At 40.4% G+C, this 24486-nt stretch overlaps 1 long non-coding RNA gene across 1 annotated transcript in view; it reads left to right on the forward strand.

Moving 5' to 3' along the window:
• The window catches only part of LOC139757104 (uncharacterized), a 324993-nt gene that overhangs the window by 162082 nt on the left and 138425 nt on the right, over positions 1–24486 (forward strand). Inside the window, exon 9 of the long non-coding RNA XR_011714503.1 lies at positions 21796–21946. This is a non-coding gene — a long non-coding RNA (uncharacterized lncRNA). The remainder of the gene's footprint in view (positions 1–21795; positions 21947–24486) is intronic.

The raw sequence follows: 24486 nt of genomic DNA on the forward strand, positions 1-24486 counted from the left end.
CCGTTTTCTAGTTCTTTGTATTTTCACTCAGTATAGATTTTGTGTTTATTGTTTCATGATCATCCCTGTGGATCAGTTCACCTTAACACATATTGTATTTAACTTAACTTGTAGCCTTTTTGTTCCTCCTCACTTCCCTCAAATACATCCGCGTTCTTCATCCAGTCCCTTTATACGCCACAATACCTTGATAATAGTTTCAGTTCTCATTTCATGAATAACGTTTTCTTCTCAATGTGTTTCTCCCTGACTTCATATAATCACTCACAGGTTCCCCTCTTCATACTTTATGTCCTCAACAAAACCTTCCCTCTCTCACTTACATGTACAACAGAGTTCGTACAGCTCGTTATGCCTCCCAGCCCACAGTCATGTGAGTAAACACCTGCTTCTTCTATAGTATGTGTAAGCATTATGGACCAACCTTTTGAGTACTACAGTGCCACCCTTGAGTCCAATGGTGACTCTACGATGTCGTAGCCTGAGATGTGACCATTGTTAGTAAGGCTAGATTACCATACCCAAGGGTCGTCCCATCGTACTCAAGGACTTTAGCGGTGTGCTCGAGGGTCTTAGAAATGTATGTATATATTTCTCTTTATTATATGATCGTGTTAATTTGTCTCGCACGCATTCACTTGTACGGTCATCGAGACAAACGAACATACATCGAATCCGGTCAACTTACATAACCCATGCTAGTATGGGGTTGAAGCTTTATTTAGTGGCCTAGTTTGACTTTAGAGTATATTTCTATAAAATCCTTATTATACCACAAACGTGATCTGCAGATTCAGAATCAATGAAACCCTTATATGTAAAGGATATGAAAATCACATGGGACTCCACTATACTCCAGTACACTACACTGCTCTCTCACCTACTCTCGTCCCTCACCCTCCAGTACACCTACACTCCTCCCTCATCCTCCAGTACACGTACACTCGTCCCTCACCCTCCACTACACGTACATTTCTCCCTCACCCTTCAGTACACGTACACTCCTCCCCCATTCTCCAGTACACGTCTTGTGAAACATTAGTCAGGTTTTCCTGAGACAGTAAAAGTGGTGGCGTAATGCTCCCTGACTCATGCTGTAAACACAACGGCAAATTTGTTTAATTTGGATTCGTTAATTACTGCAATTTGTTGCGTTTTAACCTGAAATTTGCTCCTGCGTCATTTGATGGATCGTTCTCATTCAGTGACAGACTGTATACTCTATTTATCTAATCTATCTATCTATCTATCTATCTATCTATCTATATATATATATTTATATATATATATATATATATATATATATATATATATATATATATATATATATAGATAGATAGATAGATAGATAGATAGATAGATAGACAGATAGATATAGATATGATCATGCTTCATGATTATTGCAGAGAATCAGTTATTTTAACTTTGATTTTATTTCATGCAACATTACCTCACTATAGTTAACATTGCTGTGGAACTGATGGTGGGTCTAGAGTCCGTAGCTGTAGGAACCAGATCAAGAAGTTTGTGATCCCTGCAGTGTATGATATCTTTGGCTATGGTAATGTGGTCTAGAAATGCAAATGTTTGTCTGTCGTAAAAATCTCATGATATAAGTAATATCTTTGGCTGCAGTGATATGGTTATGAAGATCAGTGTGACATTTTTCGGTGTAGCATCATGTTACACAGGAACACAAGGGGATGGTAACAACACTGTGTTCTTTGTTGGTTGTTCCTGATTACAGAAGGGATCAGAAACAGAGGTTTATGTATGTAGAGTAGATGTGTTGTTTCCGTGCCTCTTCTAACATGTTCCTGATGAGTATAGCTTATCTTAAACTCGTCTGTTGGATGTCTGGCGTTCATTTGTTTTTTTCATCATCTCTTGAGAATATTTTAAAATCTTCTCTGAATGTATATAAGATGCTGAGGGTTTCCAGTTATTTACGATCTTGGGAAATAGAAATGATATTTTTGCATCCTCTGAGATGGTTTCAAAACAAGATTGGTAATGGAATGATGGAAAAGTTTACATTGATGGATATTGGGCATAGAAAAGAAGTGAGAAGAAGGAGGAGGAATGAAAAAGCAGAACGAGAAAAAGAAAATTAACATTAGAAAGTAGTGAAAACGGGATAAGGGATGAAGCAAAACACCACCGTCCTACCTGAGGTTATTCACACCAGGCAACAACAGACGATGTTCTCATAACAAGAGAAGCAGGATCAAAAGTCACATAGGCTTCACTGCACCGGTTCTGTAGAGCAAGTTCACATTACCTCTGCTGTATACAAGGTTCACTGCACTTCTCCTATTGGCAGAGTTCACTGCACTGCTGCTGTTGACAGAATCACTGCACTGCTCCTGGTAACGCACCATCCAGCTACAAAATTGTCACTGGAAACAGTGACAAAGGAACACATAGTCAACACACTGCGACAGTTTCAACACCACATTTACCTTTACGTCATTTGCCACTTACTGACTGTGCATCAAGTGCATCCATCCATATAGTTTTTGTTGCATTACGAAACCGAAGTTCATTGCTCGTATTGCAAAGAATTACTTGATATGGAAATGTTGCGGACATCATTCATCAGTCTGCTATGCTGACACTTTATGGTTAACCTCGTCCAGAAAAAAGTACATTAGACGAAATATTTTGGTCATGTTTTTTCAATAATTGTTTCGTTAGGAAGTCGGCGACAACTGGCTATAAAACTTCAGGCCCCCGGAATGACTGTTGATACCTTGAGTATGAAGATACGACTCTGAAGCACAACCTTACGACCCTTGAACATGACGATACGACCCTTGAGCTTCACGATAAGACCTGTAGGCATGGTGGTCCGGCCTTTAATCTGGCCTTTAAGGGCAGGCCAGAAGAATATAGAATAATGGCAAAAAATGAACAGAAAATGGAGAGATAGAGCAATATTCAATTAGTGCTCTAACATAGTGACACCTTCAAATCACACTCATGCAGTCCCTCTTCTGATATGTCCACCTCCCATTGTAGCACATTTCCCCGTCACCACTCCGGTTTTCTTACCTCACACTCACTCAACAGCTCATACTTTCATCACTCCACACCCACCCCTCTCTCCCTTCACTCCCGATCAGCTCATATTCCACCCATCACTTTAGCTCCAATTTCCTCATCATCTCTCGCCCATCACTTCACACGGCCTAGCACTTCCCAGCCACACATTTCTCCACATCAGCTCACGCTCCGTAAGACCCACGCAGTAATATCACATTTTGTAAATCAATAAGTTTTCTTTTATCAAGGACTTAAACACGCTGCTATTAGCCTTATCACTGCATATTTTAGGTTGTAATTACCGAGAAGCGTGTCAGACATCAGTAAAAAAAGTTTTTATGTTGGAAATATGCGTGTATGGACGGATATGGATCTTGTCGTGACGGTAGCTATGGCTGTATTTATTTATTTTTTTTTTTTTTTGCTTTGTCGCTGTCTCCCGCGTTTGCGAGGTAGCGCAAGGAAACAGACGAAAGAAATGGCCCAACCCACCCCCATACACATGTATATACATACGTCCAAACACGCAAATATACATACCTACACAGCCTTCCATTGTTTACCCCAGACGCTTCACATGCCTTGATTCAATCCACTGACAGCACGTCAACCCCGGTATACCACATCGCTCCAATTCACTCTATTCCTTGCCCTCCTTACACCCTCCTGCATGTTCAGGCCCCGATCACACAAAATCTTTTTCACTCCATCTTTCCACCTCCAATTTGGTCTCCCTCTTCTCCTCGTTCCCTCCACCTCCGACACATATATCCTCTTGGTCAATCTTTCCTCACTCATTCTCTCCATGTGCCCAAACCATTTCAAAACACCCTCTTCTGCTCTCTCAACCACGCTCTTTTTATTTCCACACATCTCTCTTACCCTTACGTTACTTACTCGATCAAACCACCTCACACCACACATTGTCCTCAAACATCTCATTTCCAGCACATCCATCCTCCTGCGCACAACTCTATCCATAGCCCACGCCTCGCAACCATACAACATTGTTGGAACCACTATTCCTTCAAACATACCCATTTTTGCTTTCCGAGATAATGTTCTCGACTTCCACACATTCTTCAAGGCTCCCAGAATTTTCGCCCCCTCCCCCACCCTATGATCCACTGTATTTATATATATATATATATATATATATATATATATATATATATATATATATATATATATATATATATATATATATATAAGATCCTTACTGCCATGGTGTACTTCTTTATTCATTTGTGGTCAACCTACCTCAGACGTTTAGAAATATTTGTATTCTATTGTTAGTGAGTTGTATCAGCTTTGCAAGGCTCTGTAAGAACTAGCCAGATACACTTCATATAAAGTCAAGACTTAGAATTATAGAGGTAAACAGCGATCAGACTGACAAATTTTGATACCTATAATATACCAAAAAGACTTTTCTGAGAAGTGACTGAGAAGGGATTATGTGACTGAGAAGGGATTATGTGACTGAGAAGCGATTATGTGACTGAGAATTTATAGAAATAAAGTATCAGGAACTGAATTTGAACAACGCAGTTAATGATTTCATAGGACACAGAAAATGAGGTAGATTACAATCAAAATTCCTAAAACTAAACCAGACTACCGCTTCGTCTTGTGTCGTGGCACAATCAAAATATTGGCTTTCTGTTAACGGTCGTTTGGAAGGGATATGGGAACTTGAGGGGAATCATTAACTCAGTAGATTAATGTTAGTAGAGGACAAGTAATTCTTTACTTGGGTTTCTCTCTCCATATCCAGAGACTTTCCAGAATACACAATTCAAAATCTGTAGTCTCGAATCTTCAAGTCATTGGATCTTATAACGTGTCCATGCTCCTTTGAATGCTGTCCCATACCTCTTCTGAATTAATATCCTCTGTGCTTGTAAAGGTACTCTTTCCATGCACATGAAACTTAGATAACATACACATCCATCTGTCATTATCATTGGGCATTCAACATTTTCACTAAATATCTTATCCTGTTCATCATCTAGTTCTTGGGGAATGAATGTTTTCACAAATGTTAGGTAAAGTGTTCTAGTTTTTCCTGATATATATATCTTCAACAACAACTCTGAACAGTTTAGGATATTTTCTGTCCTGTGCCTCCATCCTTCCTAGTGTATATCCTTTGACGATTACTAAATCTGATTAGTTCTCTTTGCTGCGTTTCGTCTCAACGATTCTGGTAACATTTGGTTTGCTGTCCACCGTAAGGTGTTTCAACTCCAGTTCTGTAACCTTAACAACTAACCCATCTGTATTTGTGTATAGCACTTTCCCATCTGTACTTACACAGATGGATCTCCGTACTTTCTTATTATTGACGATACTGATTTGTTTTGTGTTTTATTCAGTTTTCCAATTTTTCTTTCCTTTTTTTTTCAAGTTCACCCATTGCTTAGTGAACGCACTTTTTAATCTTTTCAAAAGATCTTGTCTGCCGTACACCATATAGTTGCTAAATTGCGTCCTCAATGTAAGTGTTCCAAGCCTTTTCTCCTTATGCTTCTTGTTTTGATAAATCCTGAACCATGATTTCTTCCTTTGTCAACCTTTTCTCCTTATATTGAATATTATCTTCTTCCCGGCCAAATATCATCACTGATCTGTATCTTTATATCTCCTGTTTCACTCTATCACCAGCACTTACTTGTGCCTAATGGTTGGTTATTTGTACCAAATGGTACGCTATCTCATGGAACATAATGTCATCCACCTCATGCCTGCTGCTTCTCTTTACTAACACGTTTATTGCTCTTGATGCAAATCATTACCAAGCGCTCTACTTCCTCTTACTGTACCCTCCCACATGTAATCTCTTAATAAACTTTTCATTGAAATTAACCAAAAATTGATTATGCCACTTTCTATCTATTCTCACTGGTCATCAGATTATGTTCCCTCTGTTCTTCCACGGCAGCCCAGTCACTCAGCTACCAACACCTGGATCTATCTCCTTTATATGTTGCATACGCTTGTTTTTGTACTTACTTATTCAGTTATCTGTTAGTACACGTATTCTCAGTTTCCAGTAACTTCCAACATTCCATCATATTCTACATCATGGAAAATGTGTTCTTATGTTCTTATACTTGCTTTTTTCATCTAATCATTTGTTTATCCCCTCTATTATTGTGGTTTAGCTGATGTTGTCTTACCTTCTTTACTTCCCCACTTAGCTCTGGCATAATCTTCTCTTCGTAAATTCCTTCCAAGAGGTTCTCGTATAGTACAAAGTTTCCAATGTTCTTAACTTAGAAATACAGTTAACCGTCTTCTCCCGTGTGTGTGTGTGTGTGTGTGTGTGTGTGTGTGTGTGTGTAAGTGTTGTGTGTGTGTGTGTGTGTGTGTAGCTGGGTTAGGTTAACCAGAAATGTTTGACATATACGTTTACCGGTAAACTGTGCACGTGAAATTTGCGTTTACTTTGTGTATTGTCAAGTGCCGTTGGAGCCTTAATTCAAAATGCAAATACATTTTGTTCCTCGGAATGCACTACTGGCTAAAAAAAGAAATTCCTTAAAAGGATATATATTAATAGAGCAATTACAGCAACTCTCCTCGCTGAAATTTGTCATTTTTTCCGGAAGATTATTACTCATGTGAAATAATTACACAGTTATTACTGGGCAAGAGAACTTGCATTCTTCCTAGCTTCATCAGTGGAAATATTCAGCATATAAAGTTAATGAAGCTTCACACGACATAGTACACGTCTACTGTGTAGTGCAAAAGGCGCAAATTGATCGACTGTATTGTATTGACAAAATGTGTTGTGTTCTCGTATGAACGTCTTGCTTCCTTCAGACTGAGTCTTATATCATACCATCCCAAGTTTCATGTTACTGTCCCTCCCTTTCTCACCTTCGTGATGAATATCTCTTTGTCAGATGATGTGCCATAACTTTCAAGGTAATTATAGGATATATCACGAAATACATCTACATATGTAAAGCCAGATGTCATTTGCTGTGTTATACAAGTACTTGGATCAATATCTGTAGGTAGGAATGAACGAAATTCAACTGCCGTTAAGAATTTCCTCATAGAGGTAAAAGGAAGAGTGAAAAAATTAAGACAGAATAAAAACGATAGATATCCATACCACTGTTTTAATGGTCTTGTTAGCTAATTTTCAAAAGACAATTATGTCTGAATTCTCATCTTCATATTTGCATAATAGATTACGGGAAGCGGGGAGGGCGAATTTACATATCACAACATCTAGGGATGAGTCCAAAACTTCATAGCTCAACAGACATTCTACACACTTTTCCTTCACGAAGAATCGTCCGCTGGTGACGCATTTTGCTCTCTCACTCTCGTCTCCCATATATCCTGATTTTGACTCCTCCTCCAGCACTCCTCGTACCCTTCGTCCCTCGTTATTTCATCCTCAATTCACCTGTGTTTACCTTTCTGTCAATAACCCACCGAAAAGTATTCCACACTTATACCACTGCGTCTCTTCCGACTGTGCATTCTATATATATATATATATATATATATATATATATATATATATATATATATATATATATATATATACAGAGGTATAAGTTTGTTGAGTATTCCTGGTAAATTATATGGGAGGGTATTGATTGAGAGGGTGAAGGCATGTACAGAGCATCAGATTGGGGAAGAGCAGTGTGGTTTCAGAAGTGGTAGAGGATGTGTGGATCAGGTGTTTGCTTTGAAGAATGTATGTGAGAAATACTTAGAAAAGCAAATGGATTTGTATGTAGCATTTATGGATCTGGAGAAGGCATATGATAGAGTTGATAGAGATGCTCTGTGGAAGGTATTAAGAATATATGGTGTGGGAGGCAAGTGTAGAAGCAGTGAAAAGTTTTTATCGAGGATGTAAGGCATGTGTACGTGTAGGAAGAGAGGAAAGTGATTGGTTCTCAGTGAATGTAGGTTTGCGGCAGGGGTGTGTGATGTCTCCATGGTTGTTTAATTTGTTTATGGATGGGGTTGTTAGGGAGGTGAATGCAAGAGTTTTGGAAAGAGGGGCAAGTATGAAGTCTGTTGGGGATGAGAGAGCTTGGGAAGTGAGTCAGTTGTTGTTCGCTGATGATACAGCGCTGGTGGCTGATTCATGTGAGAAACTGCAGAAGCTGGTGACTGAGTTTGCTAAAGTGTGTGAAAGAAGAAAGTTAAGAGTAAATGTGAATAAGAGCAAGGTTATTAGGTACAGTAGGGTTGAGGGTCAAGTCAATTGGGAGGTGAGTTTGAATGGAGAAAAACTGGAGGAAGTAAAGTGTTTTAGATATCTGGGAGTGGATCTGGCAGCGGATGGAACCATGGAAGCGGAAGTGGATCATAGGATGGGGGAGGGGGCGAAAATTCTGGGAGCCTTGAAGAATGTGTGGAAGTCGAGAACGTTATCTCGTAAAGCAAAAATGGGTATGTTTGAAGGAATAGTGGTTCCAACAATGTTGTATGGTTGCGAGGCGTGGGCTATGGATAGAGTGGTGCGCAGGAGGATGGATGTGCTGGAAATGAGATGTTTGAGGACAATGTGTGGTGTGAGGTGGTTTGATCGAGTAAGTAACGTAAGGGTAAGAGAGATGTGTGGAAATAAAAAGAGCGTGGTTGAGAGAGCAGAAGAGGGTGTTTTGAAATGGTTTGGGCACATGGAGAGAATGAGTGAGGAAAGATTGACCAAGAGGATATATGTGTCGGAGGTGGAGGGAACGAGGAGAAGAGGGAGACCAAATTGGAGGTGGAAAGATGGAGTGAAAAAGATTTTGTGTGATCGGGGCCTGAACATGCAGGAGGGTGAAAGGAGGGCAAGGAATAGAGTGAATTGGAGCGATGTGGTGTACCGGGGTTGACGTGCTGTCAGTGGATTGAATCAGGGCATGTGAAGCGTCTGGGGTAAACCATGGAAAGCTGTGTAGGTATGTATATTTGTGTGTGTGGACGTATGTATATACATGTGTATGGGGGTGGGTTGGGCCATTTCTTTCGTCTGTTTCCTTGCGCTACCTCGCAAACGCGGGAGACAGCGACAAAGCAAAAAAAAAAAAAAATATATATATATATATATATATATATATATATATATATATATATATATATATATATATATATATATATATATATATATTACATTGCTTACTTGTTGTCTTGATACCCAGTTATTATCCTTTGTCTTAAAACTACTGATATCTGTTAATCACTGGGCTTTTATTTTACATATATGCCTTTTACATTATCTGATGTTAGTTCTAGTGGCGGATCGAGACCCGAGGTGTGTGTTGGACGTAAAGACCCAAGCCGGCCGTTTTTTTTATAAGGCTTCGAGTAAATATGGCTCCAGTTAAAGTCTGTCAGAGCCGCTGTTTTTCTGACGAAGTTTGTAAATGATTCAACACGAGATAGTAAGGTTTCAGGGGTTGCATTACCTCAGAACTGACACAGCTGCAACACAATAATGTCTGCCTATTTCAGTGATATTTCACGAGCGTCTCAGCACCTCACCGCTTCCTCTGCAAGACTTCGACCAAAGTTGAACAAGAGTTGAAGGTGTCTACTCTGTTTCATAAACACGTCAGAGGTGCCTCGACAAGGCTTTAATGCGTCAGCACAACTACACTATGGCTTCAGGTGATTCTTCATTCAACTATGAAAAAATGCATTGGGACACATTGCTGACATATCTCAACATCTTAAGCAGCCTCTCATTTTCTATAGTGGCAAATGCTTTCTCATAATGTAGAGATAGATAATTCAACAAGCTTTCTGTTTTGTCTAAAACTGAGACCTCTGAGAAATCTAAGACTTTAAGAACGTATGAAAACCTTGCCCTAAAACCGCATTGTCCCTCTCGTGTTATTTCTCTTTCGCAAGAAGTCATTTCTTTACTTTCTTATGATCCTTTCCAGTATCTTAAGGACCACACTCCAGATCTTGACCTTTACCGTTTTCCGCACCGTTAGCACTTTACCTCTCTCCAACGTCATTTTGAGCAGCTTTTCGAGGGGCCTGTTAAGTGTATTTTTACACATTGTCAGGCAGAGTAAGAAACAGAGCCATTATCTTAATACCTTCCTCCTAAGGCTTTAGTGAAAGGCAACGGTAAATCGATACAAATGTTGTTTTTAGCAAGCAAATTGGATGTGACACAAGCGAATGCGATATGACAACTATATTCATAACTGTAACAACAACCAGTGACAGAGCTTTGCTTGTATTTCGTGGATGGTAATTTGATGAATTACCTTTTATACGTTGACGACGCTCAGAAATCGATTAGACGATTACTTCACTTTGGGTCCCAAACCTGCAGAACTTGGAGTGACCCTCGTACTCCCAGAATACAGGCTTCCAAAGAGCGGTGGCCAGTATCAGGCTTAGACCTGAAGAATCCATATCGCCAGCATAGCTTCAAGTCCACGAATGACCATTGTACCTCCAGACTTCAGAACTCCTCCATTGTTGTCCAGCACGTCAAATCCAGAAATGTTAAGCACGACATTACGACCCTTGGGTATGATGGCCTAACCTTTAACTTGACCCTCAAAGGGCTGGTGAAAAGCTATGCCATTATACCCAACGATCTCAGAGTCTTGCCTAAGTGAAATTAGCATCGTGCTCAGGGGATTAACATCAGTAGAATGTGTAGTGAAGTAACCAAAATTACGAGCAAACTCCACCATCTGCCTTTAGTCGCACACTACCAAGGAAACACCATCATCAGCAGCAGCACCAGTAAGCTAACGCCATGTCCTTCAGCTTAGTGCAGGATGGTGGGTGGTGTCCAGCATACACCAATACACTCACTGGGTACACATATAATCGCCTTGAGCACGATCAGCTTCCTCGGTCTCTCCTTCTACCACCGCACTCACCTCTCCGCCCTCCGCATAATTGATATTAAGACGAGACTTTCGCACTTAGTGGCTGGAAAAGACTTAAGGCGATCAGGGAAATTTCCACGTATCGTTCTTTTTTATTCTACATAAATACAGATCTGATTGGCTGATCGAAGTTATAGAAAAAATAATCATAAATTCAGAGATACATATTCTATTTTGAAAATGACATAACAATAACACACTTCCTTTGCTTTTGTCGAAGTGAGTAGGCCATACACACACACACACACACACACACACACACACACACACACACACACACACACACACACACACACACACACACACACACACACACACACACACACACGTTTGTATTTTACCTCCGAGGAACATTATGAGAAACAAAAATAAACAAGAAAGCTTTTCTCCAGTCATAGCCAACCATGGCTGTGCTCTGGTCAACTCCCAGTACGGCAGATTAAGCACAGGGAAGGTGTGTGATTTTCCTCAAGGAGTTGATCGGCAATGCAACTTACAAGAGCATTACAAGAGTAGAACATGTCGAGCTCCACTAAGCCCCAACGGCCGGCCTCCGTGCTGGGGCTTCGCCATCCTCACACAAGAAGCGGAAACACAGTCACGGTGGAGGCGGCAGGGACCGTACGGCGTCACGCTTTGTACAGGACTCTTTTTTATCACCTGTGACGCAGAAAGAAGTGACCACGTCACGCTGTTTTATAACGCCTAGTAGCCTTCCAGTAAGGATCACCCGTCCACTTAGTATGCAGCGGTTCGTCACAATCCTCGGCGATGTCTGTGATGCGTTACTGCCTAATTTTGCTGAGTATTTGTAACTCCACAAGCGACACATTGCACATATTAGAGACCAACTCCTCAACACGTTCATGGATTCAAATCCATGCGGTCTTGCGTGTTGGCGGGCCTGTGCTCAGTACGCCAACCACTTCGCCAGGTTGGCACGTAAAACAAAAGACGGATGGATAAAGAACGATTTATTGAACTCAGTTTATTGAATATATCGCTTGTGTGTGTGTGTGTGTGTGTGTGTGTGTGTGTGTGTGTGTGTGTAAGTGGTTTCGCCATACATCTCCATGTGTCTGTGTGACCCATTCCCCGTGGGTGTGACCCATTCCCTGTGGGTGTGACCCAAAAGTTACGACCAGCCCCAGCATGTAACCACAATCGACCCGGGGTTTGTGATCCAGCCCCATGCCCCGCCCCGGGAGGGCGACCCAGTCCCATGCCCCGCCCTGTGGGTGTGACCCAGCCCCTCACCTCACCCCAGGGGTGTGCATACCTAACAATTTGGTTCAATAATCGCGGCAGGAGGCATACTTGTCATATTTCACAGCCAGTGACAAATTGTTTGGACCATCAGCAGGTGTAGGGGACGAGGCCCCCTCCCTTAGCCCCCATTCCTTTCCCACCTCGTCCCCAACCCTCCATCCCTCTGCCTTGCTTCCCCTCCTCTTACCCCTCTACATCTACCCTTCCTCACTCTACCTGTCTTGCATTTTCTCTCCCATTTTCACCTGTTTTTCCTTCTTGGTGTCTACTTATTGGTTATGAGAAAATTGATAATGTTTCGGTATATTTCATGGGTCTTTTACCTTCCTTAACTTTTCATATTTTAGCCTCGTCTTCCTCTTTTCCTGATGTCCTTGTCTTTCACTCAGTGGTTCACATCATCTCCTGTTTATCCAGATTCCACGGTTATCCCGACATTACCACTCCTCCATCCTTTATCATTATCAACTACTTCACCTCACATTTCATATGTTAGAGTCTTCGGTCAGGGACAGAACCTCCACAACAAACCAGACCTAAAATGAGACACGTAATGAACTAAGAAGACAGAGAAGAAAAATTATTATCGTAGAGCTTTGCGGGAAGTAGAGAAATCCTACCTTTTTGAAAAGCTCAGGTGGTAGCAGTTCGGAAAGACGTAAGACGGTGGAGAATTCTAAAGTCCTGCCGGTGTAAAGATGGAGAGAAACATCACAATAAACTACCCTTGAGTTGTCAGTAGCCATACAATAAGCATGTGTTAGTGGCATGTCGACTATACAAGCCACCAAAACACTGCTTCATGTATTTCATCAGCTCAAACATAACCTATACCGCTTCTTTAACGTGCAATGCAGTTTATGCTGCTTTTTGATGCTAAATACAACCTACATGGCTTCCTTAATCTCTTTTGACATACGCAGTAAGCGCCATATAAACGGACACTTTGTCATTCTTCCTGCGTGCCTTTCCATGTTCATCCTTCCTATTGCAGTGGTCTTCCCCAGCAGCCATCTTTCCACCCTCATCTATCGCATCTCCCTCCACACATCATATTCTCAGTCCAGTCCGTCTGTCATTTCACCTTACCTCTCTTTCACCATCCCTATTACTCCAAACCCATCGCACTACACTCCCTTTCCTATTTCCTTCTACTTCCCTATCTTCCCTATTTTTCTTACCTCTCCTAATATCCCATTCAGCTCCCCACCACTCCCCACTCGCCCTCCCCACCGTCGAGTCATTACCACCCTGGGCCACAACACGCGAACACTATTTAAAGCCCCAAAGGCTTATAAATTTTAAATCCTCCCTCGCTAGGCCGCCGCGTAGGCCTGCCCTTCCGCCACGCCACACTCTAATGGCTGTAATTGGCAAAACCTGTGAATATTTCATGCATGGCATGCGGCGCCCCCCGATAATGACACAGAGCCGCGAGTCCCCAATGTGTTGCTGGAGAAAGTAAGGTGATCCCGACACTACCAAGGTTGATAACTCAATGAACATGTGTTATGTATAATGTATTATGCACTGTTATTATTATCAGAGAGAGAGAGAGAGAGAGAGAGAGAGAGAGAGCGTCGATAATTTATTGAGCTCACCCTCTGTTTTCGTTATCAATTTGCACGGCATTGCAGTACCCGCATGAACTTGAAATACATTATGCAATAGATAGGGGCGAGCTCCAGCTCTCATAGGTGAGAATATCCACCAAAATGAGTCTCTTTCGCTCTCGTGTTCTGTGTATACCACTATCTTTACAGTTAACAGCTGCTGTGCATATACGAGTCATAATCTTTATATTACTGTTCAGAAAACCAACCTATCTACACTTCCGTTCCAGCTGGTCTTTAACCCCCACTGTCTTTCTACCTACCATACCCACATCCGTAAATTATTCGCAGTCGAGCGATGTTTGCCTTGTTAGATGTCGTTCATGTGTCGTTTGATGGTTCGACTGCATCCGCTGAAGTGAAATTAAGATCTAACCCCATAACCAAAATCATACAATTCTTGATCACGACAGTACGATCCTTCAACGCGGCGATACGTTCCTTAAACACGACGGTACGATCCTTAAGGACGATGATACGTTGCTTGAGCGCAAGGATACGATCGTTAAGCACGACGGTACGACCCCTAGGTATGGTAGCCCCGCTTTTGACCTGGCATGTAAGGGCCGTACTATTTTAGCTCAAGGGTCGGACCTTCGTGCTAAAAACGGCCATTATGTCGTACACAATGGTTGACCCCCCCCCCCCCCCCCCCCAACCCCTCTCGTCACAGCAGTTTTACCACATACGTCAGCAACAGACAATCTTGTATAACCAAATATATCTTGTCACATCTGTGGGAAAGACGGACGGACTCACACTTGTCACATTCATTCACGTTACTATATACAATAAATTCATTTATTCGTAGTTAACGTTATTCACAAAGCTCATAGTTCAAATATATATATATATATATATATATATATATATATATATATATATATATATATATATATATATATATATATATTTTTTTTTTTTTTTTTTTTTATACTTTGTCGCTGTCTCCCGCGTTTGCGAGGTAGCGCAAGGAAACAGACGAAAGAACTGGCCCAACCCCCCCCCCCATACACATGTATATACACACGTCCACACACGCAAATATACATACCTCCACAGCTTTCCATGGTTTACCCCAGACGCTTCACATGCCCTGCTTCAATCCACTGACAGCACGTCAACCCCGGTATACCACATCGCTCCAATTCACTCTATTCCTTGCCCTCCTTTCACCCTCCTGCATGTTCAGGCCCCGATCACACAAAATCTTTTTCACTCCATCTTTCCACCTCCAATTTGGTCTCCCTCTTCTCCTTGTTCCCTCCACCTCCGACACATATATCCTCTTGGTCAATCTTTCCTCACTCATCCTCTCCATGTGCCCAAACCACTTCAAAACACCCTCTTCTGCTCTCTCAACCACGCTCTTTTTATTTCCACACATCTCTCTTACCCTTACGTTACTCACTCGATCAAACCACCTCACACCACACATTGTCCTCAAACATCTCATTTCCAGCACATCCATCCTCCTGCGCACAACTCTATCCATAGCCCACGCCTCGCAACCATACAACATTGTTGGAACCACTATTCCTTCAAACATACCCATTTTTGCTTTCCGAGATAATATATATATATATATATATATATATATATATATATATATATATATATATATATATATATATATATATATATATTCCTGTGAGTCCGCGGGGAAAATGAAGCACGAAAAGTTCCCAAGTGCACTTTCGTATAATAATCACATCGTCATGGGAGACACAAGAGAGAAATATAACAGTCAGTTGATATACATCGAAGAGACGAAGCTAGGACGCCATTTGGTAAACATGTGATTGTCCAAAACAAGTTTTGGAAAGATGGAGTGAAAAAGGGGCCTGAACATGCAGGAGGGTGAAAGGCGGGTAAGGAATAGAGTGAATTGGATCGATGTGGTATACCGGGGTCGACGTGCTGTCAATGGATTGAATCAGGGCATGTGAAGCGTCTGTGGTAAACCATGAAAAGTTCTGTGGGGCCTGCATGTGGAAAGGCAGCTGTGATTTCGGGCATTATTACATGACATGTGGAAAGTGCATTATTACATGACAGCTAGAGACTGAGTGTGAACGAATGGGGCCTTTGTTGTCTTTTCCTAGCGCTACCTCGCACACATGAGGAGGGAGGGCGTTGTTATTCCATGTGTGGCGGGGTGGCGATGGGAATGAATAAAGGCAGACAGTATGAATTATGTACATGTGTATATATGTGTATGTCTGTGTGTATATATATGTATACATTGAGATGTATAGGAATGTATATTTGCGTGTGTGGACGTGTATGTATATACATGTGTATGTGGGTGGGTTGGGCCATTCTTTCGTCTGTTTCCTTGCGCTACCTCGCTAACGCTAAATATATTAAGAATAATGGCGTATGACAAAGTCTGACAAAAAATATAAATTGTAGTGTTTGAAATAACCAGCTCATATGCTGAGGGCAGGTGTCAGCGTATTTCTTATATAGCATGGTTCATTGTTCCCTGACACGAGAGAGTTTTAAACATCTTTATAAGTTATAAGATTCACATGAATAAGCCAGCCAGATCTAGATACCTCGGGATACAGATCAGTATACAGAAAGTGCCTATAAGCCTATGATATATATATATATATATATATATATATATATATATATATATATATATATATATATATATATATATATATATATATATATATATATGTGTGTGTGTGTGTGTGTGTGTGTGTGTGTGTGTGTGTGTGTGTGTGTGTGCTTTATGATATTCATACTTATACCTTCTTTTACAGTGTCACATTCACATTACATTTAATCAGGTTGAATTTCATCAACCATTTTCACCACAACTTATGAATCTCTTGAAATATCCCAGTTGGTAGGTTCAATCCTTCTCGATTTTTACTTGCTTCATGACGTTTGCGTCATCTGGAAATACATTCAGGTTGGACTCTATACCCTCTGGCAAGTCATTCACAAGAGTATCGAACCCAGACCAGATCCCTGAAGCTCTCCGCTGGTAACCTCAACCCATTTCGAGAGGGATCCTGTGACATGCGTCCCTTCTTCCCTTCCACTAAGATAATCTATCCACCGAGGGAGTCCTCCTCTTATTACTCTCTAGTGATCCCGCCTCGTAATCAGCCTCCCTTTCAGTACAGTGTCAACTACTTTCTGGCAGTCCAGATGCAAACGGTCTACCTATCCTTCTCTCTAGTCTGAGATGGAGCTCATTAACTGCTCTTTAACATTTACCTCTGATAAATTCATGGAACATTTTCGGGTTTTCTCCTATCTTGTTCACAATTTTTTTTTCAGAGTTTCGTTATTCCTCTCTTATCCTTGCATACATTATCCCTTATATCATGAATGATGGTTGGCTGAAGTATCGTCTTAATCTTCGTCACAGAACATTCTGAAGCTCCTTTGTTCTTTGACATATCTTATTGAGCTCCTTCCCTCTTTCTGAAACTTTCCTCTTATTAGAGGCTAAGGATACCAATGTTCCTACTCTTTCAATGTAAATTTGACGGACCTTTTCACCATAAAGCCTTGTTTCATGGTTACTGAATGCCATTTCACAATTTCTGTTCCATGAAATTGTTGGGTTGTGTTTAGTTTTCACGACTACATCTTCTCTTTAGATCTTGTTAGATATTTGTTCCTTCTAACTCCTGGTTTACCACATTATCAAACTTAAGCATTACGTGACCACTTTTGTTTCAGTATCCATTGCTAGCATGTATGAAGATAAGATTTAGTAAGGATAGAGTAGCAGTTATTCTCAACCTAATGTGATTAGTATTTGTGATTGTTGTTTATGTCACACTCGTGTGTGTGTGTGTGTGTGTGTGTGTGTGTGTGTGTGTAGGTACATTGCGCGAACTACCTACACAGATGTACAGACATAAATCACACCTACACATACAAAAATACACCACAAACGTAAGCATATATACACACTGAATATTGCATATATATGTAGGTCTGTAAATGTAAAGCAGTTGGTAAGAGATTTATATAAAAAGAATGTAAATTACTGTGATGTAACATGGAGGCAATGCAACCCCCCCAAGAAAATTATATTGCACCTAACACCTACGGTACAAATTGTTTGTAACTATCAAAAGAATATAAACAAATAGCGTTATTATTTCTTTGATACTTGTTGGTAAGAAATTTGGGGTACAGACATTATTTCTCACCAATGCTATACTTTGAAATGATAATTTCCTGTGTAATAGTAAGTATGGAGCATTTTCACATGAAAATTTCTTCAATTTCAGTGAATACCCTGAACAAGAATTTTCAGAGAGAGAGAGAGAGAGAGAGAGAGAGAGAGAGAGAGAGAGAGAGAGAGAGAGAGAGAGAGAGAGAGAGAGACTAAATTCCTATTTCAACTATATCGTGAATCTAATCATATATAAACTATCGACCACACTTACCTCTGTGGATTATTTACAGAACCTGGTCCCTCCACAGCTGTTCAACTCGTCACACCTGCCCACCGCCACACACCCTCCTCTCCATTGTAACACTTGATACATCGGTACAATGTAACTTATTCTTTTCCCATACGTCACATGTTGTTAATGCCTGGTAGGGCGAATGAGAAGGGGAGGGTGCAGAGGATGGACACTAGGTGCGTTCTGTTATACCGGGGGTAAATGTGCTTCACTGAGATGTAAATGAATAAGCTGAAAGTCATGAATTTAGAGAATGGTGTGACGTTAGTAGTGCTGGTAGTGTATAGGGGTGTGGGGGTGATTTTGTTGGTATACCTCTATATGTGTGGGTAATTATCTAGTTGTATATTAGCACGGGAATGGGGTTCCACGCCCAGGGACCCTACCTCTTAAACCTTCTCCAGTGTCACACATTTTTGTATCTTATCAGCATTTACAGTATTATTACTCAGCTGAGTACATTCATCTTCTCTACTCTTATACCATAAAGTATTCCTTTACTTCTTTTCTAACTAGTTTATTGCTTATTTCATCATTATCGCCACTGGCTGTGTGTGTTGAGTGTATGTGATTAATTTTTGTAGTTACGATTTGTGTTATCGGGAGAGTTTCATTCTTGAGATGCCTCTTCCCTTAACACTGTGTGTGTATGTACTTACACACACACACACACACACACACACACACACACACACACACACACACACACACACACACATACACACACATACTGCAATATTCAAACCAGAAATAAAGACACTATGAATGCCTTACCCAGTAATTATTTCGGAATCTCATTCTTGTCACTGTCACACACTAAACCAAGAGGAAATTAACATTCTCTTTATCTCGCTGAAGACCTCCTCCTCCTCCTCCTCCCTCCTGTGTTGGTGTTGACGTCAGGGGCGATGTTGTCGTAGTACGGTTGATGGTACTGTTGCTGTAGGTGATGATGCTTCTGCCCATATATATATATATATATATATATATATATATATATATATATATATATATATATATATATATATATATATATATACCATCCATATATATATGCCATCCAAACCCGCTGCCTTGCCGGCTTTCATCTTCCGCAAAGCTTTTACTACCTCTTCTCTGTTTACCAAATCATTTTCCCTAACCCTCTCACTTTGCACACCACCTCGACCAAAACACCCTATATCTGCCACTCTATCATCAAACACATTCAACAAACCTTCAAAATACTCACTCCATCTCCTTCTCACATCACCACTACTTGTTATCACCTCCCCATTTGCCCCCTTCACTGAAGTTCCCATTTGCTTCCTTGTCTTACGCACTTTATTTACCACACCTTCCAAAACATCTTTTTATTCTCCCTAAAATTTAACGATATATATATATATATATATATATATATATATATATATATATATATATATATATATATATATATATATATATATATATATATATCCTACCCTTCCTTAATTTACTTCATTTTTGCCTACCCTGGTTTCATTCTCAGTCCCCTAATCTCCCTCTCCCCTGCCAGGCTGCTCCTCCTGCCTGGTCCTCCTCCCTACCCAGCCTCTGACCCCAGCAACATCGTCATCATCATCATCATCATTATGATCTCAATCATTTCACTTCACTTTCCCATCCCTTCCCAGTCTTCATCATCCCACCCTGTCCAGTCCTCTCCCATTCGCCAATCAATTCCTCTTCGAGTCTCTCCCGCCGTCCCATCCTCTTCTATCCCGTCGCCCCGTCCCTCTTCCATCCCTCTCCTCCCTATTCCATCCCTCCCATCCCTTTGGAGACAACGCTGGACTCAATAATCAACGGACGGTCGACGCGAGAGTCAAAGGGAATCGCGACCAAACTTCTCCGTTGTCAATTAACGTACAAATGACATTACGGTCAAAGGTGACGAAATACAAAGGTGGAGTCTTAATTGAATTCTTGTGATATTTCTTGCAGGTGTGACAAGGACGATGCTAAGACTGGTTTTTATGGGTTTTGGTCTGGTTACCAAGGCTTTTTATTTACCGTAATTTATTCTTTTATGCTTACCTTCATGATGTTTTTTATGTCTGCCAACTTAACGAATGATTTATTAGATCTGCTTTTCTTTTGTTTTCTTTGATCTACCTCTATCGTTCTTTTCTGTCTCCTTCATGTCTTTTTCTCTCAAATACTTGTTCTCTTATTTAATTTCTACCGGTGCTACTCTCTCTCTCTCTCTCTCTCTCTCTCTCTCTCTCTCTCTCTCTCTATCTATCTATCTATCTATCTATATCTATATATATATATATATATATATATATATATATATATATATATATATATATATATATGTATATATATATATATATATATATATATCCTTTCATATGTTTTACTCTCAACCACTTCTCACACAACATTCCTCACTTTACCTCCATCTGTCTGTAATTCTCCTTCAGAACCAACACAAACCTTAAACTCCCACTGTCTTTCTATAAATATAACCACAGGGACGGCATTTTACCCTGACGTCGCCGTATATTTCAGCACAGCTGGAGAAAAAAATCCGATCATTTAAAACCCATGAAATCTATCAAACTCTGTCATGATCACCTCGGCTCGGCACGCCGACATAAAGCGGTATTGAGGGCGCCCCCAAGAATGTGCTTCGGACGTTTATCGCTGCGTCCTGTGGAGCTGAAACGTTTCTCTTGCGTCTTCCAGCTTTTCGGCTGCTCTCGTATTGAAGCCAAGGGAGGGTGCAAGAACAGCGAGAGATGGTTACTTTGAGTTTTTCTTTTTTGTTTATTTCTTCATACCTGTCCCATTATCCTCCCTTAGTGAGGGACCGTCAGGAATAGTCCTTATTTGGCTCTTTCATCCTTTTTTCTTTAAGTGAAGGTACAGGAGGGGAGGATTTTTAGTCCCCTAGGAACCTCTACCTCTCCTCTTGGTGGCCTTCTGTTGTACGCCGGAGGTATGTGGGTCGAATGCTTTCCTCCCTGTATCATATATTCATATATCTGTAGTTTTTAGGTATATCAGAAGAAGACAGACAAGAGAGAGACACCTGCACCATACTGATAATTATCTGTGGTTAATATCTGTTGTGAAATGAAGAGAATAATTGTATTTTTTTTTAATTCCTTCTTCAATGTGGGTTCTTCCTGCTTTCTGGTGGGTTACATAGAACCTCTCCAGGTCAAACTTTAATCTTGCAGAGCTTGGAGCACACTTCATGCTAACATTACTCTCAACCCAGATATTCCCTTCGTCGATCAGACTGTTACCCTGTCTTGTCGGTCAAGTCTTCTGCTCTTTTTTCCCTTTACATATTTCCTTTTTTTTGTTAGTCGTTAAACATTCATATCTGCATGTCCATAACGATCTTTTAATAATATCCAGGTATACTTTCTGTTCCATGTCTTCTCATGTTCAATTTTCTTATAATCGAGGTAAGAAGAGGTGTTTTCTTTTAGCCTGCGAGATTAGTGTAATGGCTAGTACTTTCATTTTATTGTTTCTTCTCTCCAGGTCTTTACTGATTTCTCAAATACATCAAGATAAACACGGGATGATAATTATCTCGGAGCTGACGCCAGTAGCTTAAGACTTGCTCACAGACGCCAGGGGGAATACACACCATCCCTGTGTGACATTTCAGTGCCAGTCAAGATGATGAAAGGTATGTTTCTTAATGTGTATAGTGTCCATACTGGTCTTTGCAACAAATGCATGTGCCCAGTGTTTACATAGTTCAGGTGCAACAAATCCCAGCCGTCAAAGACTAGCAAGTAGAGAACGTTGTTGTCTCTACTATGATCATTAGATACTGTAGTGTTTGTGGTGTTGGTTTGTCACAATAGTATTGACTGATTATGCGTCGCAATATTGCCTTATTTTCGTCTTTATCTTTTTATTGTTACACTTTACCATGACTGATATATGTCTCTCAGTATACTGAATAAGTTACTTCCATTATCTTTGCGTGTGTGTAAATAGTAAATTTCTATTTAAACATTTAGTCATTACATTAAAGTTAATGTTTCAATGTAATTTACTTCATGAATCATCACTTCTGGTGGAATTTTGTAATTCTGTCAAATTTCTCGAAACTGTTTCATATTTGGGTCAATATTTTGAAATCCTGTGAATGGACCGAAATTTCAACAGTACGGAAGAATAAGAAACATTTTGTTTCTTCCTTGCTTGTACCAAGGTTGGTCTCACTTCTCTCAATGAAAGTGAGAATATTGTCTGGCAAGTGCCTCATGTCCCACATGTAACTGATACAGTTTACATAGAAAATCTTATGGTTAAAATATTCTTCAGCTTGCATCACCAAAACACACCAAAAATTGCTTCATAATCATGATAGTTCGACCATCAAAGAAACAATTCAGATACTCGTTATGTAACGTAACAAAAATGCTGTTAAAAGGGGAATTGATACTTTTTTCCACATAGCACACAGACAAGAATTAGCAACATTTATGTCCTTGTGACACACACACGTGATCTTCAACAGGAGAGACGTCTCTTTCCACTGAGCACGTCGGCGTAGTCCTGGGTCACAACGGTACGATCTTGAGCACGACGGTGAAGCCTTTGCGCACAATGGTACGATAGGCATGACAAGAGGGCCTTTAGGTATGATGACCTGACCTTTGACATGATTTTGAAAGGTCGGGTCATAGGTCAGGACATCATATGATAGGCTTTCATAAGCTACCTCTCGTGCAAATTTTGAATAACTGGGACAAATGACATAATCCTTTTCTATGGAATCATGATGACTTAATCAGATCCTCACGATAACGTACATGTTAAACATGTTATTGTATTTCGTAGCACAAAGTTTCATGTCAATTTTGTTTTATTTCTTATTGTAGTTAATTATTATATAATCCTTTTCGAAGCTAAGAAAAAATAACTTTTATGTGCCCTCTTGTCTGGCGAGACCATATAAAACTCCGGGGCTTTGTGACTGTTTTCTCAAAAGCCAATAACGTAAATTTTTATTGTCTCTTTTACAGAGACTCGTAGCAGCTTTATAGGTTATATCGTCATAGCTTAAAATGCCCTTTACCCAGCATCCATTTATGGCCATTCGGAGATCCGTATAAAACCATTTTATTGTACCATTGGTGACTGCCAAGTTCCTGTGCTTTCATTTTTCTCCGGTGAGTCTGTTATTGTGTTATTCCTACTCGTATTCCATCATTCCTCCACAATCTTTGATGAGCTCTATTGATATATATATATATATATATATATATATATATATATATATATATATATATATATATATATATATATGTGTGTGTGTGTGTGTGTGTGTGTGTGTGTTTGTGTGTGTGTCCGCAAGAAACTGATAAATGTTGGGTCATGTTGAGTGAAACATGCTAATGATGGAATTACCATAGTAAAGTCAGTGAACACTACTGCTCAGTTGTCCCGCACTCCCTTCACGTAGACAAACACGCATATCACTGAAAGGGACTCGTGGTGCAGGAAGGTAATGTAAGGTATACGCTTCATCTGACGTCTGTGAGTCAGTTATTACGCACTAACGCTCAGTAATTTCTTTCATTTGTACATGTATTTCCCTCTATCTGTGGTTGTGCGTGAAGCCAGCTGCCCTCAGGGGTTTCAGCTCAGCATCAGGCCTCCTTACTTCAGACAGCTCTGAGCTTCCACCTGCCTCCCTGGAGCTCTTCCCCGGGCGCCTCCTCCTTCCTGCTCAAAATCCATATTCAAGAGCAAGAAAAACACTACCTAAGCCGGGACCTGCTAGCTTAGTGCCTCGCTCGAAGGCATCTAGCGGTGCCTGGAGCTAAAGTGGCAGATGTGGACTCATAACACGAAGGGAAATAACGTGAAATGAGTTACTGAGATATATTTGGATGATGGTGCTATACGTTCCTAAGGTGATCCTCTGTATAGAATTACGTGAAATCTAGATATGCTCAGTTAGAGGTCATAGGAAATGGAAAGAAATGTATGATGCAAAATGCATTAGAATATCGTACAGGAATATTTACTTATAATGGTTTTTAGAACGACAGATTATTTGCCATTTAGAACGTTCGTTCTCCATCGTTCGAAAAAACAGCTCAGAACTACATCATGTAGACATCCAAATAAACAACCAGTGATTTTATTCGTTTTATGGCCACCACCAGTAGCAAGTCTTCACAGTTATGTTGGTTGAGGCGCCGCTCA

This window comes from Panulirus ornatus, chromosome 24, assembly GCF_036320965.1.
Source record: "Panulirus ornatus isolate Po-2019 chromosome 24, ASM3632096v1, whole genome shotgun sequence".
NCBI classification, from domain to species: Eukaryota; Metazoa; Arthropoda; class Malacostraca; order Decapoda; family Palinuridae; genus Panulirus; species Panulirus ornatus.